Raw genomic sequence first — 17,769 nt, 5'->3', positions numbered from 1 at the left:
CTTTACCCTTCAACTATAACAGACATTTTTGCTGGGTAAAGTAATCTGGGTTGGCATCTATGGTCATTTAGAACTGGGAATACTTTGGTCCAGGCTCTTCTGGATTTCATAGTTTGCACTGAAAAGTCAGCTGTAATCCTGATGGGTTTTCCTTTACATGTGACTTGTTTTTCTCTTGCTGTTTTTCTCTTGCTGTTTTTCTCTTGTTATTTGTCTCTTTGTTTTGTAAGTTTAGTATTTTTACTATGATGTGCCATGGAGAGTTTCTTTTCTGGTCCTGTATATTTGGTGTTCTATATGCTACTTGTATTTGTATGGGCGTGTCTCTTTTTAATTTTGGGAAATTTTCTTCTATAATCCTATGGAAGATCTGTTCTATACCGTTATCTTGAGATTCTTCTCCTTCCTGTATGCCTATGATTCATAAGTTTGGTTTTTTTATGGTGTCATACAATTCTTGCATATTCCATTCTTGTGTTTTCTTAAATTTTTCATAATCTTTGCTTCAGTGTTCTAATTCATCCACTGTATCTTCCAGTGTTGATATTCTGTTTTCCCTGTCATTCATCCCATTGGTGAGGCTTTCTCCTGTCATTTCTAATTGGATTACTGAGTATTTCCCTTCCTTCTTCATTTCAGCCTGAGTAGTCTTCAATATTTCTAATTCTTTTCTGAATTCATTCAGAAGTTTATCCCTATCTTCCTTCAGTTCTTTGATTTAATTTTTTGTGTGTTCTTTAAATTCACCAAATTCTTTTATCATGTTTGTAATTGTTCTTTTGAGTTCTGTGTCCTGTGTTATCTCTAGGGAGTTCTCACTGTACTCCTCCAGGGCACTATTTGTACTTGGTGGGGATATATTATTTTGGTTTTTCATGTTTTTATTTTTTCTCTGTGACTTTGACATGAATTTCCTTCATAGTTTCTGATTCTTGTGTGTGACTTCAACCTTCCTTTGTTGAGTTTAGATCTGTTTCTTTTTATAAACTTTATGTGCCATTGTGGTTTACTTGTTGTGCATGAAAACTCGTTGGTCTAGGCTTCAAGTTCTCTCTTTTGATTTTATATTGGAGTGGCCTAATTGCTTTTGTCTTCAGGAGTTCCCACAGAGGCCCAAGTTAGATGAGGCTCATTTGCTCATCCTCTCCTAAGGTCTGGGTCCCTTCAGCAAATATGCTGCCCTCAGGAATTTGGGGGCTGGGCTGGTGTGGGAGAAAGGCCCAGGATAGATACTGGTTTTAGGAAGCTGGTGCCTGTGACACCCAGGGAAATTAAGGGAGGTGAGGGTGAGACCAGGCCTAGAGAGTTCCTGGGGGCCGCAGGGAGGAGCAGGGTTGGTCTGGGTGAAAAGGATCATGAAGCTGTGGTGGCTCTGGGCTGAGGTTAGCCCTAGTGTTTGGGTTGCCAAGACAAGAAATGGGCCTGTACCCAGGCTAGGGGGAGAGACGTGTCCGGGGAGCTGGGAGGGTGAAAGAGGCTGGGGGAGTCAAGGCCCAGTGGGTGTACTGGACTTACCCAGGGAAGGTGCTGGTACCAGGACACTGGAGGCTGTGCAGCCCAGGAAGCAAAGGGAGATGAGGGTGGGACAAGTTCCAGAGGGATCCTGGGGACCAGGAAATGTGCTGGCACCAGGACACCTGGAAGCTGTGCATCCTCAAGCCAAAAGTTTACCATGCTTCTAGCCCTAAGAAAGAAAACGTTGTGGCCAATAAATTACCAAATAGGCATTGGTAACCTTGAGTAAAATTTAAGCATCCTGCTGGTGCCAACTAAAAGGCTATATGTCCTGTTTCTTCGTACCCTAAATCATTGTATATAACTGCCAAACCCCATATGAGTGCTGGTTCCTTGTAATGTATAAAAACCCTCTGAATTTTGTAATAAACAGCTTGGTGCAAAGGAATGCACAAGTCCCAGAGTCATTACTCTATCAATGATCCAGTCTCTCTGCCCCCCAAGCAAGGTTTCCCACTGAGCAAAGCAAACCTGAGTCTGGATAGGTTAGGTTAAGGGTTAGGATAAGCTTTAGTTAAGGGTTAGGGTTAGGTTTAGGGCTAGGGCCTAGGTTAGGGTTAGGATTAGAGTTAGAGGTTGAGTTAGGGTTAGGGTTAGGGTTAGGGGTAAGGGTAGGGGTAGGATTAGGGGCAGGTTTAGGTGTAGGGGTAGGTTTATGTTTAAAGTTAGATTTAGGTTTAGGTTTAGGATTAGAGCTAGGGGTAGATTTTGGGTTAGGGGTATGTCTATGCTAATGTTTGGGGTTAAGGATAGTTTAAGTGTTAGCATTAGCATTAGGATTAGGATTATTTTCATGTTTGGTTTTGGTTAAGAGTTAGGATAGGTTTTTTGTTTAGATATTGGATTACAGTTAGGGTTAGGCATAGGGTTAGGGCTAGGTTTAGGTTTAGGGATAGAGTTATGTTTAGAGTTAGTGTTAGGTTGTGGGTTAGGATTAGGGATCATGTTAGGGCTATGATTAGGGTTAGGAATAGGTTTAGAGTTAGCATTAGGTCTAGGGTGATGTTTGGGTTACAGGCTATGCTTAGGTTAGGGGTTAGCATTAATTAGTTCTGGGGTTAGGCTTAGATTTAGGGCTAGGTTTAGGCTTAGGGTTATGTTTAGGGTTAGGGTTAGGGCTAGTGTTAGTGTTAGAGTAAGGCTTAGGTTTAAGATTAGGGATAGGGTTAGGGTTGGGGTTAGAGGTTGGAGTATATTTAGGGTTATAGCGTTAGGGCCAGGATTTGTGGTTAGGGCTAGAGTTATATTTAGGGTTAGGGTTAGGTTAATGTTTAGGTTTAGGGTTAGCTTAGTGCTACGGTTAGGTTAGGCCTATGGTTAGAGTTAGGGTTATTTTTTAAATTAGGTCTAGGGTTAGGTTTAAGGTTAAGATAACTGTTATGCTTATGTTTAGGGCTTATGGTTAGGGCTAGGTTAGGGTTAGGATTGTTTATGGTTAGGGTTAAGTTTGTGGTTAGGAGTAGGTTTAGGGCTATGGTTATGATTAGGGCTAGGATTAGGATTAGTGTTAGGGCTAGCATTATGTTAGGGTCAGTTTAAATATTAGGGCTTGGATTAGGGTTGGGTTTAGGGCTAGGGCTATGATAGGTTTAAGTTTAGTGTTAGAGGTAGGGTTAGGGTTAGAGTTAGTACTAGGTTTACAGTTAGGGTTAAGGTTAGAGTGAAATTTATGTTTTCATTTAGGGTTAGGTATACGGTTAGGATTAGGGTTAGAGTTAGGGCTAGCATTAGGGTTAGGGCTAGAATTATGTCTATGGTTAGGTTTTGGTTAAGTGTTAGGATAAGGTTTAGGTTAGGGTTAGGGTTAGGTTTAGGGCTTGAGCCAAGGTTAGCATTAGGATTAGGGATAGAGGGTTGGTTAAGGTTATGGTTAGGTTTAGGGCTAGATTTAGTGTTAGATTAGGTTTAGGAGTAGGTTTAGGTTTAGTTTAGGCTTAGGACTAGGGTCCCATTTTATTAGGGCTAGTTTAGGGCTAGAGCTATAGTTATGGTAAGGGTTAGTGTTAGAGGTAAGGTTAGGCTCAGGGTTAGGGTTAGGGTTATGGTTAGTGATAGGATTAGGATTAGATTTGAGGTTAGGGTTAGAAGTATGGTTAGGGTAAGGGTTAGGGTTACAGTGAGGGCTATGGTTAGGGTTATGATTAGGGTTTGTGTTAGGTCTAGGGATGGGTTTAGGTTTAGGGCTAGAGTTGTATTTAGGATTAGGGTTTCATTTAGGGTTAAGATTAGAGTTAGTGTTATGGCTAAGGCTAGCGTTAGGGCTAGGATTGTGTTTAAGGTTATGCTGATGTTAGGGTAAGGGTTTGGGTTAGGCGTAGGGGTTTAGTGTTAGGATAAGTGTTAGGGTTAGGGTTAAGGTTAGGGTTAGGTGTGTGTTTAAGGATAGGACTAGTTTTAGGACTAGGTTTAGGGTTAGAGTTATGTCTAGGGCTAGGGTTAGGGTTAGGGTTAGGTTGAAGGTTAATATTAAGGCTAGGGTTAGGTGTAGAGCTAGGGCTAGGTTTAGAGTTAGTGTGAGGTTTAGAGGTAGGTTTAGGGCTGGGGTTACATGTATGGTTAGTCTTAGGTTTAGGGTTAGAGTTAGTGTTAGGGCTAGGGTTATGTTTAGGTTTAGGGCTACAGTTTGGATAAGGGCTAGGGTTAGCATTTTTGTTATGGTTAGGTGTCGGGACTTAGGTTTGCTTTGCTTAGCTGGGGACCTGCTGGCTTTGGGGCAGAGGTCTGATCAGCGACAGAGTCATAAACTCTGGGACTTGTGTCTTCCCAACAGGACGAATTATTTTAGAATTCAGATGGTTTTTATACATCCCCAGGAACTAGCAGTCACGTGGGATATGGCAGTCACATACGAAGATTTAGGGTACAAAGAAACAGGGCATTTAGTCTGTTAGTTGGTGCCAGAAGGATTCTTAAACTTTTACTCAAGGTTATCAATGCCCATCCAGTAATTTATTGGCCACAATGTTTTCTTTCTTAGAGCTAAAAGCATGGTGAACTTTTAGCTTTTAGCTCAGGAGTAAACTTTTAACCTGGCCTAATCTCTTAGCCAGGGATAGCTGAGTTATTTGTTCAGGACAAGGAGATGAGCTAAGGGTTGTTGACCAAGACACTTTCCCACAGAGCAGGAAGCCGGCGCTTTTATGACCAGGCCGCTTCCTCCTGCCAGTCTAACAGTGTTCTGCAGGACAGGGATTATCAGAGCCACTGATTTCAGTGCCACTCCCTTTAGCAGAGAATGTAGCCTGGGCCTATAAGTTTTAGGCTCACCTCACTCTAGGGCCTGGCATCCTTGTTTCCTACAGGCAGGCCTTAGAAAAGATGATCTAGAAATTCTGGAATTACAAAATCTATATTTATTATAACTTTAAATTTATTGCTGCTAGTTGTGGTGATTTACAATAAAAATAAATAAAAGATAAGACAGAGGAAGAGAAACAGAAAAAATAAAGATGAGCAGCCAGTATCCTCAGTGCCAACGTCTGGCAGCTATGTCTGCCCAAAACAAAGAGTGAGCCACGCCTCATTGGAGAAGAGCAGATAAATGTCAGTCAAGCATGCTCATATGGTACAGAGAATGTGATAACAGCACATTTACACAGGTTAGGTTAAGGGTTAGGGTTAGTTTTAGAGTTAGGGTTAGAATTAGGGTTAGGGCTAGGATTAGGTTTAGGGTTATGGCTAGGGGTTGGGTTATGTTTGGGGTTGGGTTATGTTTAGGGTTAGGTTTAGCATTTAGGTTAGTGATATGGTTAGGGTTAGGTCTACCTTCATGTTTATGATTTCATTTAGGTTAGGGTTAGGATAAGGTTTAAGTTTAGGGCTAGGGTGAGGATCAGGTTTAGAGCCAGGGTTATGGTTAGAGTATGAATTTGGGTTAAAATTTGGGTTTGAGTTAGGGTTAAGAATAGGGTTATGGCTAGGTTTAGGGTTAGAGTTAGGGTTAGGTTTTGAGGTAGGTTTAGGGCTAGGGTTATGTTTAGTGTCAGATTTAGGTTTAGGGTTAGAGTTAAGTTATGGGTTAGGATTAGGGTTCATGTTAAGGCTACAGTTAGGGTTAGGGTTAGGGTTACATTAAGAGTAATAGTTAAGTCTAGGGTTATATTTTAGGCTAGGGTTAGGTTAAGGGTTAGGATTAGGATTAGGGTTAGGTTTAGTATTATGATTATGGTTATTCTTAGGGATAGTTTTAGGGTTAGGGTTAGGTAAGGGTTAGGGTTACAGATAGGGTTAGGGTTAGTGTTAGTGTTTAGGTTAGAGTTAGGGATAGTGTTAGGGGTAGTGTTAGGGTTAGGATTAGCGTTGGAGTTTGGATTAACTTTTGGGTTATGGATAGTGTTAGGGCTAGGTTTAGGGTTAGGGCTAGGGTTATGTTAAGGGTTATGTTTAGGTTAATATTTAGGATTAGGGTTAGTTTAGGGTTATGCTTAGGGTCAGTATTATGGTTAGGTTTAGGGTTAGTTCTATGGTTAGGTCTAAGGTTAGACTTAGGTTTAAGATAAGGGTTTTGCTTAGGGGTAAGGTTAGGGATAGCTTAGGCTAAGGATTAGGGCTAGGCTTGTGTTTATGATTAGGCTTAGGGATAGGTTTAGAGCTAGGGTTCAGATTAGGGCTAGGGTTAGGTTTAGGTTAATATTTAGGATTATGATTGCCTTAGGGCTATGTTTAGGGTTAATATTATGGTTACTAGGGTTAGTTTTAAGATTAGGTCTAAATTTAGGTTTAGGGTTAATATAAGAGTTATGTTTATGCTAAGGGTTATGGTTAGGAATAGGTTAGGGTAAGGATTAGGGCTATGCTTATGTTTATGTTTGGGGCTAGGGGTAGGTTCAGGGCTAGGGTTAGGATTAGGGTTAGGGCTAGGATTTTGTTTGGGGTCAGTGTTAGTTTTAGGGCTTGAGTTGGGGTTAGGTTTAAGGCTAGAGCTAAGCTAGGTTTAGGTTTAATGTTAGAAGTAGGGTTAGGGTTTGGTTTAAGACTAGGTTTACAGTTAGGGTTAGGGTTAGATCTAAGTTTATGTTTTCATTTAGGGTTAGGTATACGACTAGGTTTAAGTTTAGGGCTAGGGCTATAGTTATGGTAAGGGTTAGCATTAGAGGTAGGGTTAGGCTCAGGGTTAGGATTAGGGTTACGGTTAATGCTAGGATTAGGTTTAGGTTTAGGATTAGGATTAAAGGTAAGATTAGCATAATGGTTAAGGTTAAGGTGAGGGTTGATGTTATGGTTAGGGCTAGTGGTAGGTTTAGGGTTAAGATTGGGTTAGTGTTAGGTCTATGGTTGGGTTTAGGATTAGGGCTAGGATTATGTTTAGGTTTAGGGTTTGATTTAGGATTAGGACTAGAGTTAGTGTTAGGGTTAGGTCATAGGTTAATATTAGGGTTAGAGTTAAGTATAGGGCTAGGGGTAGAGTTAGTGTTAGGTTTAGAGTTAAGTTTGGGGCGAGGGTTACGTGTAGGGTTAAACTTAGGTTTATGGTTAGCATTAGTGTTAGGGCTAGGGTGATGTTTAGGGTTAGGTTTAGGTTTAGGGCTAGGGTTAATATTTTTGTTAAGGTTAGGGGTGGGTCTAAGGATATGTTTAGGTTAGTATTAGGGTTAGGATTAGTGGAAGGTTTAGGGTTAGGGCTAGAATTATTTTTAAATTTAGAATTAGGGCTATGTTTATATTTATGGTTGCAGTTAGGTTTAGGGCTAGGGCCAAGGTTAGGGTTAGGATTAGGTTTAGATGTCGGGTTAAGGTTAGGGTTAATGTTAGGGTTAGGATTAGGTCTAGGTTTAGGATTAAGGTTAGGAATAGAATTAGGGTTAGGGCTTGGGCTAAGGTTAATTCTAGGGTCAGGTTTAGTTTTAGGAATAGGGTTAGGGTTAGGTCCCGGGTTAAGGTTACATGTATGGCTAGGGTTAGTTTTAGGTTTAGGTCCAAGGTTAATATTGGGATTAGGTTTAGGGTTACAGTTAGGATTATGTCTAGGGTTAGGTTTAGGATTAGAATTAGGGTTTGGCCTAGGGTTATATTTTAGTATTGGCATTTTGAGGTGTAGGATTATGGTTAGGGTTAGGGATAGGGTTAGGGTTTTAGGTTTATAGATAGGAGTAGGGTTAGGATCATGGTTAGGTCAAAGGATAATATTAGGGTTGGGTTTTGGGTTATATCTAGTTTTAGTTTTAGGGTTTAGTTTAGAGTTATGCTTAGGGTTAGGATTATGGCTTGGGTTAGGTTTAGGTCTAGGGCCATGTTAGAGTAAGAATTAAGGTTGGAAATAATGACTGTTTGTATCACTCATTCCTTTTACCTTGGAAGAACAATAGTTATGCAATGTAGTTCAATTGCATTCCTATATAAGATGACATATAACCTCAGTGTGTAGCTCTAAACAGTATATGTCTTTCTCAGCATTGAGTTCAATGGAAATGAAATGGATGAAATGACTGTTGCTATGGTTAGGACTGTGATTAGGATTAGGATTAGGTTAGGGTTGGGTCTACAGTTAGGGTTAGGTTTAGGGGTAGAGTTAGGGTTAGGGTTACATGTAGGGTTAGGCTTAGGTTTAGGGTTATGGTTTGGGCTAGGCTTGGGGCAAGTTTAGGGTTAGGTTTAAGACTAGGCCTGGGGTTAGGGTTAGGATTAGGGTTAGAGTTAGGTTTAGGGTGAGGGTCAGGTCAAGCTTATGTTTAGGGTTGGGTCTAGGGTATATATTTAAAGTTAGAATTAGGGTTAGGGATGGGTTAGTTTATGGCTAGGGTTACATGTAGGGTTAGGGTTAGGTCAAAGTTAATATTAAGGTTAGTGTTACAGTTAGGCCTATGCTTAGGGTCAGGGTTAGAGTTAGGTTTAGGGCTCGGGCTAGGATTAGGTTTAGGAATAAGGTTGGTGTCAGGTTTATGATTGTGTCTAGGTTTGTATTTAGGGTTAGGATTAGGTTTAAATTTGTGGCTAGGGCTAGAGTTAGGGTTAGTTTTAGGGTTAGGTTGGGGTCTAGGGTTATGTTTATTGTTAGGATTAGGGCTGGGGCTAGGGTTAGGGTTATGGCTAGGGTTAGAGTTAAGGTTAGGGTTATGGTGAGGTTCAGGGTTAAGGTTAGGACTGATGTTATGTTCAGGGTTACAGTTTGGTTAAGGGTTAGGATTAGGGTTGGGTTAGAACTATAGTTAGGGTTAGGGTTAGCAATAGGTTTAAGTGTAGGGTGAGGCTTAGGTTTATGGATAGGTTAGGTTTAAGGCTAGTGCTGCAGTTAGTTTTGCGTTTAGGGTTAGAGGTACAGATACGGTTGTGATTAGGCTTCAGGATAAGGGCTAGGTTTAGGGTTTGAGTTAGGGCTAGGGTTACATTTAGGGTTAGGGTTATGATTAGGGTAAGGGTTAGTGCTATTGCTAGGGTTAGGTTTAAGGCTAGAGCTATGGTTTGGGTTAGGATTAGCATTAGAGATAGTGTTAGAGTTAGGTTTAGGGTTAGGGTTAGGGTTAGGGCTAAGGTTATGTTTAGGGTAAAGGTTATGTTTATCGTTATCGTTAGGGTTAGGACAGGACTAAGGTATTTAGGGTCTGGGTTAAGTTAAGGTTTAGGATTGGGGTCAGGTTTAGAGCTAGGATTAGGTTAGGGTTAGGTCTAGGGTCAGAGTTGTGTTTATGGCTAGGGCTACATTTAAGGTTATGGTTAGGTCAAAGTTTAATATTAGGGTTAGGTTTAGGGCTAGGGTTAGGGATAGGTTTAGGATTATGTTTACCATTATGATTAGTGTTAGGGTTATTGGTATGGGTAGGGTTAGGGTTAGGGCTAGGGCTACAGTTAGGTTTAGGTTTAGGGTTAGAGGTAGGTTTAGGGTTAGTGTTAGTTTTAGGCTTAGGGTTAATGTTAGGTTTAGGGCTAGGGCTAGGGTTATTTTAGGGTTTATATTAAGGGTTAGGATTAGAGTTAGGTTTAGGGCTAGGATTATGGTTAGCTTTAGGGTTAGGGCTATGGTTAGTTTAGGCTTAGGGTTAGGATTAGGACTAGGGTTATGTTTAGGGATAGGATTAGGTTAGGCTTAGGGTTATATTTAGAGTTAGGGTTAGGTTAGGTTTAGGGTTAAAGTGAGGGTTAGGGTTAGGATTAGGTTTAGCATTGGCACTAGGGTTAGTGATATATCAGGTTTAGGGTTAAGGGTTAAGGTTAGGGCTACGGTCAGGTTTAGGCTTAGGGTTAGGATTAGCTTTAGAGTTAGAACTAGGGTTAGGGTTAGGGTTAAGGTTAAGCTTAGGTTTAGGGTTAGGGCTAGGTTTGGGTGTTACTGTTAGTGTGAGGGTTAAGATTACATTTAGGTTTAGGCTTAAGGTTTAGAGTTATGGCTAGTTTTAGGTTTTCATCTAGGTGTAGTTTTAAGGTTAGGGTTAGAGTTAGGGATAGGACTAGGGTTAGGGTTATGTTTGTGGCTAGGGTTAGGGTTAGAGTAAGGTCAAAGTTTAATATTATGATTAGGGTTAGGTTTAGGGTTAGGTCTAGGTTTAGGGTTAGGTTTATGATTGGGGCTTTTATTAGGGTTAGGGTTATGGGTAGGTTTTGAGCTAGTGCTATGTAAAAAGTTAGGGTTAGTGTTAGGGTATAGTAAAGGATAGGGCTAGGTTAGGGTTAGGTTAAGGATAAGGTTATGTATAGGGTTAGGGTTAGGTTTAGAGATAGGGTTAGGACTAGGGTCAGGACTAAGATTATGATTAATGTTGGTGTTAGGTTTAGGGCTAGGGTTAGAGTTAGGTTTAAGGATAGGGCTACAGTAGGTTTAGGTTTGAGAGAAGCTTAGGGTTAGCGTTAGGGTTAGGGCCAGGGTTTGGTTAGGGCTAAGATTATGTTTGGGGTTAGGGTTAGGGTTAGGTTAGGGTTAGAATTAGTATTATGGTCAGGGCTAGGGTTTGGGTTATGAATAGCATTATTTTTAGCATCATAGCGAGCTTAGGTGTTTGGATTATGATTAGGTTTAGTGTTAGGATTAGGTGTAGGTTTAACTTAATATTTAGGATTAGAGTTAGGGTTAGGGCTAGGTTTAGGTTTCTGTCTAGGGGCAGTTTTAGGATTAGGATTAGGGCTATGGTTTTGTATAGGGTTAGGTTTAGTTTTATGGATAGGGCTATGGTTTTATGAATAGGTTATAGGCTAATATTAGGTTTTGGGTTAGGCTTAGGCCTAGGCTTAGTTTTAGGATTATGATTAGGGTTAGGTTTAGGTTTAGGGCTAGGCTTAGAGTTAGGAGTAAGGTTGGGTTTAAGGTTATCTTTAGGGTTAGAATTAGGTTTAGGTATAGGACTAGAATTAGGTTACGACTAGGGTTAGGGTTAGGTTTATGGTAGGATTAGGGTTAGGATTAAGTTTAGGGTTAGAGTTATGGTTAGGGTTGGGTTTAGGGATAGATTTAGATTTGATTTATGGCTAGTGCTAGGGTTAGGGTTAGGGTTATAGGTAGGGTTAGGGCTAGGGTTAGGGTAAGGGTTTGGGTTAGATTTACAGCTTTCATTAGGGTTAGGGCTAGCGTGAGTTTTAGGGATAGAGTTAGAGTTAGGGTTATGATTATGTTTAGGATTAGGTTTATGGTTAAAGCACATGTTAAGGTTAGGGTTAGGGCTAAAGTTAGGGATTTGTTTAAGGTTAGGGTTAAGTCTAGGGCTAGGGTTAGGTTTAGTGTTCATTGTAGCACTAGGTTTAACATAGGGCCTGGTATGGTTTAGGGTTGGTGCTTCGGTTATATTTAGGGTTAGGGTTAGGCTTAGGGTTAAGTCTAGTTTTGTGTTAGGTTTATGTTTAAGTTTAGGGAGTTTGGGCTAGGTTTAGAACTAGGTTTACTTTTAGGGATAAGTTTAGGCTTAGGTCTATGTTAAGGTTAGTGTTAGGGTTAGTGTGAGGTTTAGGGTTAGGATTTGGGCTAGGGTTATGTTTAGGGTAAGCTTTAGTATTATGGTTGGGGCTAGGGTTAGATTTAGGGTTAGGGCTAAGTTTAGGGTTAGATACAAGGCTAAGGTTAACTTTAGGGTTATGGCTAGGGTTATGTTTAGGGTTAGGGTTGCCACTGGGTCTATTAGGTTTATGTTTGGTGTAGGATTAGGTTTAGGGTTGGGGTTAGTGCTCTTGTTAGGGTTAGGTTTAGGGTTAGAGTTATTATTGGGGTTATAGTTTTGATTAGGGTTATGGCTAGGGTTAGGGTTAGGGTTCGGTGTAGGGCTAGGGTTGGGTTAATGTTAGGGCTATGGTTAGGGCTATGATTAGGGTTAGCTCTAGAGTGATGTTTAGGATTAGGGTTAATGTTATAGCTAGCATTAGGTTTAGGGTTAGTACCAGGGGCTAGGGTTACGTTTAGGGTTAGGGTTGGGGTTAGAGCTAAGGTTAGGTTTAGGGTCTGTTGAAAAGCTATGGCTAGGGTTAAGGTTAGGGTTAGGGTTAAAGTTATGTTTAAGGTTAGCGTTGGAAAAAGTTTAGGGCTAGTGTTACTCTTAGGTTTAGAGCTAGTATCATGACTAGGGTTAGGTTTGGATATAAGTTTTGGGCTATTGTTAAGGTTAGGGCTAGTATTTTATTTGTAGTTAGGGTTAGGGCTATGGTTAGGGTTACTATGGTTATCGTTAGGGTTAGGTTTAGGTTTATGGCTAAAGTTAAGATTAGAATTAGGGTTAGGGATAAGGTTAGTGTTTGGGTCAGAATGAAAGTACAGTTTAGGATTAGGTTTAGGAATAGGGGTAGGGTTAGGTTTCAGGTGAGGGTTAGGGATAGAATTAAAGTTAGGGTTAGGGCTAGGGTTAGTGTTTGAGCAGGGCTAGGGTTCTGTTTAAAGTTAGGTTTAGGATTAATGCTAGGGTTATCAATATATTTAGGGCTTCTTAAAGCATCCCTCTATTGGGTTCAGGTAATGGTTCATGTTAGGTTTCAGGTTTGGGTTCCGTTTAGGGTTACAGTTAGGGTTAGAGGTTAGGGTTAGTTTTAGTGTTAGGGTTTGGGTTAGGAGTTCGGGTTAGGGTTAGAGCTAGGTTTAGGTTTAGGGTTAGGGCTCTGCTGGAGCTATGGCTAGGTCTAGGGCTACACTTTCCCCGTTCTATGCTGGGTTACTGTCTGGGAGTCTTTTGGGCCACTCTGGCCAACAACTCAAAGGAAGGGATCTCCTGTCTGGCATTGCTTCTTGTTATGTACCCTTTAGCTATGCATATGGACTCTTAAAAATTATATTGACTCCTTTAATCTTTGGTTATACTTTCTTTTTGGGGTGTTTAAGACCATACAGTTGGCCCAGATAAATCAATTTATTTTTACACTTTAGGTCATATGAGGATCTGTTCCTCAGGGGTCACATGGCCTTGGGAGGAGCTCCTGGCTCCTTTCTTTTACCAGCTCCATCTATGTGAAGATAAGTCAAAGGTCCTGCTTGGCCATGTGTGGCTTCACTTGGAAGCATGAATGAGATGTTTCCTCTGAGTTGACCTTCCTCTTTGTAGACTGGATACTAGTTCCAGTCCATCTCATGGGGTCTCCATGGCCTTCCTAAACAAGAGAACAAGTGACTCACCACATTTACAGGACATTTTGAGAGATATTCCATAGTCCCCTGGAACTTAGTCGACCTTGGAGGGCAAGGGGCAAAAACTGTCCTTTAAATCCCTCTGATCACATTAGTATAGGCCTCAAACAATGGTTGTTAAACAAGCAAAAAGGTTAGTTCCACCTGTCTGGTACTTTTAATTATCATGTGGTATGTAGATAAGGCTTGGGTTAAAAAACCAAATATTCTCAGATAAACTTTGACTGGATATATAGTTTGTTCCTAAAACTAGTTGACTAAGCTATGACCATATACATTTAAAGATTATGTGTATATTATTTTTGTCTCATCCTTTATGTATCATAACAACTGTAAACAGGCCTTCATCACTTGCTTAGGCTTTCTCATTTTTTTCTATTTTAGAAACTATCTCCATTCCCATACCCTTTTAATATCTTTTACATTCTTGTTTTCTTTTTTTTTTTTTAATAATTATGAGACACAATAGCATTAACAAATAAAATTTCTAGGTGTTGTGAGACTTCTTTTCCTGGGGATGCTAGGCAATGCTTTATTCCCTTTCAAGGTTCTAGTGTTGAACCAATGTTTGATTCAAGTTTTACTGGGGAACCAATGAACTTACTGAGCTTACTTACCGAAATAACTGAGGGGTTGCTGAGGTATATGTATGACCAGAGGGTATGTACACTGAAATGCCTTTGTATGGGTCATGCCTTCTCTTCCTAGCCTTCCCCAGATTGTATACTTTAGCCCCCAAATCCAGGAGGCCATGTGTGATTAAGATCAAGTTACATTCAGTTGGCTGGGAAGAGTGGCTGGATAATGCAATGCGGTGAAGTCCAATGACTCTGTTTGGCCCTGCTTTAATGAATGAGCACAACCGTCAACAAGCCCAATTTTGACGATGTTTAGTGATGAGGTTCAGCTGAAGTCGTGATGATGGTAGTTATTTCATGCAGAAGGGACTGCTGTATAGCATCATCTATTAAAAGGACCTGGAATTTAAAAGGATTTGTTACTAGGATTCACATATGAGGAAGAACATATGTTGTTTGTTTTTCTGAGTCTGTGTTACTTCACTTAGTATAACAGCTTCTAGATCCATCCATCCATTTACCTGAAAATTTTATTATTTCATCTTTCTGTACTGCTGACTAGATCTCCATTGTGTATACATTTTTGATTTTCATTATCCACTCATCAGTTGAGGGACACTTAGGTTGCTTCCATCTCTTAGCTTTTGTGAAAAGAGCAGCAACAAACATGGTTATACAAGTGTCTCTACAATAGGATGAGTCCTTTGGGTATATACCAAGGAGTGGTATAACCGGGTCATATGGTAGGTTCATTTTCAGTTTTTTAAGAGTTCTCCATAGAAATTGCATGAGTTTGCAATCCCACTGGCAGTGAATGAGCATTCCCCTTTCTCCACACCCTTGCCAGCATTTGATATCATTGGTTCTCTCCATCCTAGCCAGTCTGGTTGGGGTAAGGTGATATCTTAGGGTGATTTTAATTTGCATTTCCCTAATTGAACATTTTTTGAGATGTTTCTTAGCAATCTTTAATTCTTCATTTGAGAACTCTCTTTTTAGATCTTTAGCCCATCTTTTTAATTGTGTCATTTGTTTTCTCGATACTTTGTTTTTTGAGTTCTTTATATAGTCTGGATATTAAACCCCTGTCAGATGTGCACTGGTGAAGATTTTTTTCCCATTCTGTGGGTTTTCTCTTCACTTTTTTGATTGTTTCTTTTGCTGTACAGAAGCTTTTTAGTGTAATGAGGTCCCACTTGTTGATTGCTCACCTTAATTTCTGAGCAACTGCTGTCTGATTTAGAAAATCCTTTCCTACACCTATATCTTGTAAGTTACTGCCAATATTTTTTTCTAATAGTTTCAGGGTTTCCAGTTTCACATTGAGGTCTTTGATCCATTTGGAATTGATTTTTGTGCAAGATGAAAGATACGGATATAGTTTCATTCTTCTACAGGTGAAGATCCAGTTTTTCCAGCACCATATGTTGAAGATGCTGTCTTTCCTCCATTGTGTGTTCTTGGCACCTTTGTCAAATATCAGGTGGCTGAAATTGCATGTACTCAGGTTTGGATCTTCAATGATGTTCCATTGATCTATGTGTCTATTTTTGGGCCAGTACCATGCTGTTTTTAAGACTATGGCTCTGTAGTATACTTTGAAATCTAGTATAATAATCCCCCCAGCATTGCTCTTTGTGCTCAGGGTTGCTTTGGCTATCCAGGGTCTTCTGTGCTTCCATATGAATTTAAGGATTTTTTTTTCTAATTCTGTGAAGTATGCACGGTGTCAGGTTCCTCTTTAATTATACTAGTATCTTTCCTAAATCTAGTTGCTAGTTTTTATGGATTGTGAAGTTGATGGGCATAGTAATACTCTTTCATACAAGTATAGTGTGTACTCTGCTCATCTTGACCAGCATATTAACTTCTTATGCCCTCCTTCCTGTTGAGCCATTCTCTTGCCAAAGTGTCCCTCTTCTGCTCTCATGTCACATACACGTGCATACATGCAGATATTTATATCAGATTTCCTTTCTGCATTCATTTGCCAATAAAATATAGTGCTGGAGGGCATGTTCAGTGGTCAAGAGCAACTGCTGTCCTTGCAAATGACCAGGGATTGGTTCCCAGCACTATAAGGTGACCCACAACTGCCTGTAGTTTCATTTCCAGGGGATTTGATGCCCTCCATTGGTCTCTGAGGGCACTGCACACACGTGGTGCACATAACTGGATCCAGGCACTCACACATACACATAAAATAAAAATAAATATTGTGTGAAGTAAACCTGGATTCAAAGGCAGCTCTGTGTTATGCTCACTTCTATTTCATTGGGTACGTTTGCAGAACTGGTAGAGCATGACGAAATCGACAATGTTTTATCCTTGTTTTTATTTGTTTTCATTTTTTGAGTAAACTTTATACTGATTTCCAGTGTAGTAACAGTTCACATTCCATTCCCACCAATACTGCAAAGTGTTCCTTTGTCCATGCATCCTCCTAATAAATCATGGTTGTTCTTTTGGAAATCACAATCGTTTTTTCTGAGGTAAAATGGAATTCAAAAGAGTCTTGAATTGCCTTTCTCTGATGCCTAACATTGACCCTTTTCCATGTATTTATCTAGCATTTTACTTCATCTCCTGAGTAGTGTCTGCCCGTTTCACCTTTTTATTTGCCCATTGCGTTATGAGTTCCTTCTTGTTGAATTTTTGAGGTCTTCCTAGATTTTTAACAATGCCCTGTCAGATGTATAGACAAAAAGTCTGTGTTACAATCTGTAGACTGTTTTCTCTTTGTTGAGCATTTCCTATGCTTATGCAGAAGATGCATGAAACCCCATTTCTCATGATTGTTACCTGAACTGCTGAAGTTCTTTACAGAAAGTCTTGCTATGCTGATATACTATTTTTTTTCCCTTTGTGTTCTCTTACTAAATGCAGAGTCTGGGGCATCCACTGAGGACTTCTGATTACTTTCATTTTTTGCATAAGAAGGGAGATAGGGCTCTAGTTGTATTCTTCTGCAGATAATATCCATTTTTCCTTGCACATTTTTTGATGAGGCTATCTTTTCAGAAAGGGGTGTTTTTGACAACTATGTTAATGACAGAGAGTCTGTATCTGGATGGGGCTTTTCTTCTAGAACCTTTCGGCTCTTCTTTTGGCCAATGTGTTTCTGTGCCAGTACCAAGATATTTTTGTTACTATGGTTCTGTAATGTACTTTAAAGAGAGTGTTGCTGAAATGGCTCAAGAGTATGTTTACTATTTATAGTCTTTTTGATTCCACACAAATTTTGACACTTTTTCTTTCTGTTAAGAATTTCATTGGAATTTTGATAGAAATTGCACTAAAGATGTAAGTCTTGAATGACCTTTATCCAGATTCGTTTCACAATCCTTCTCACTTTCTGAAACCTCATGACACACTCTTTACTCTGCATTTTTATTGGTATTCTAATCATCTGAGGTCCTTCCAGAATAGCCCATTAAATTCTTCTTACATATTCTGGCGTTTGTCTAGATCACAGGTTCAAACCCTTCCAGTCATCCCACAAACGAACTCAAAAGTCCTAAAATTACATGGTCAGATTTCTCACAAAAGCCCACTCTCCAGGATCAATTTCCTGTTGCCTCTAATGAAATATCCAAGAAGAAAGAAGGACCATAAGGAAGGAAGTGTTTATTTTGTCTAATTATTGGAGTGGGAGAAGTGAAACATGATGAGGAAGGTACTGCAGAGTTCCCGGGTCACAATGGCGGTACACAGCAGCTTCTGGATACATGGTGCCCACCAGGACACAGGTTGGTCCTGAGGACATGCCAGCCTGTAACCCTCAAGCCTAAAGTCTTTGACCCTGTTTAAAGGTCCAAAGGTTTTCACCCAAAGGTTTTCACAACCAAAAGAGCACCTTCAGTGAGGGACCAAGTATTCAAGCTGTGAATTTATAGGCGGTATTTCATATTAAATCAGGAACACCTGTATTTTCATTACTCTGCTAAGTGGTTGAGTTATTCTGTAGACTACAGGGTTCTTTTTCCACTTCTCTGTGTACTCTGCTTTGGATTTACTAGAGTCCTGCCACCTAATGCCCAGCGGCATGGTAGACTCTGCTTCCGTTTGTTGTCATTTTGTTTTTCCTGAACCACATCTCATGGTGTGGAACTGAGATCTTGGCAAGGGTGACTATCTGCTTATCTAGAATAA

This window comes from Nannospalax galili, unplaced genomic scaffold (assembly GCF_000622305.1).
Source record: "Nannospalax galili isolate Female #2095 unplaced genomic scaffold, S.galili_v1.0 scaffold591, whole genome shotgun sequence".
Taxonomy (NCBI): Eukaryota; Metazoa; Chordata; class Mammalia; order Rodentia; family Spalacidae; genus Nannospalax; species Nannospalax galili.
The sequence above is the reverse complement of the archived record's forward strand: the minus strand, read 5'-3'. Positions refer to the sequence as shown.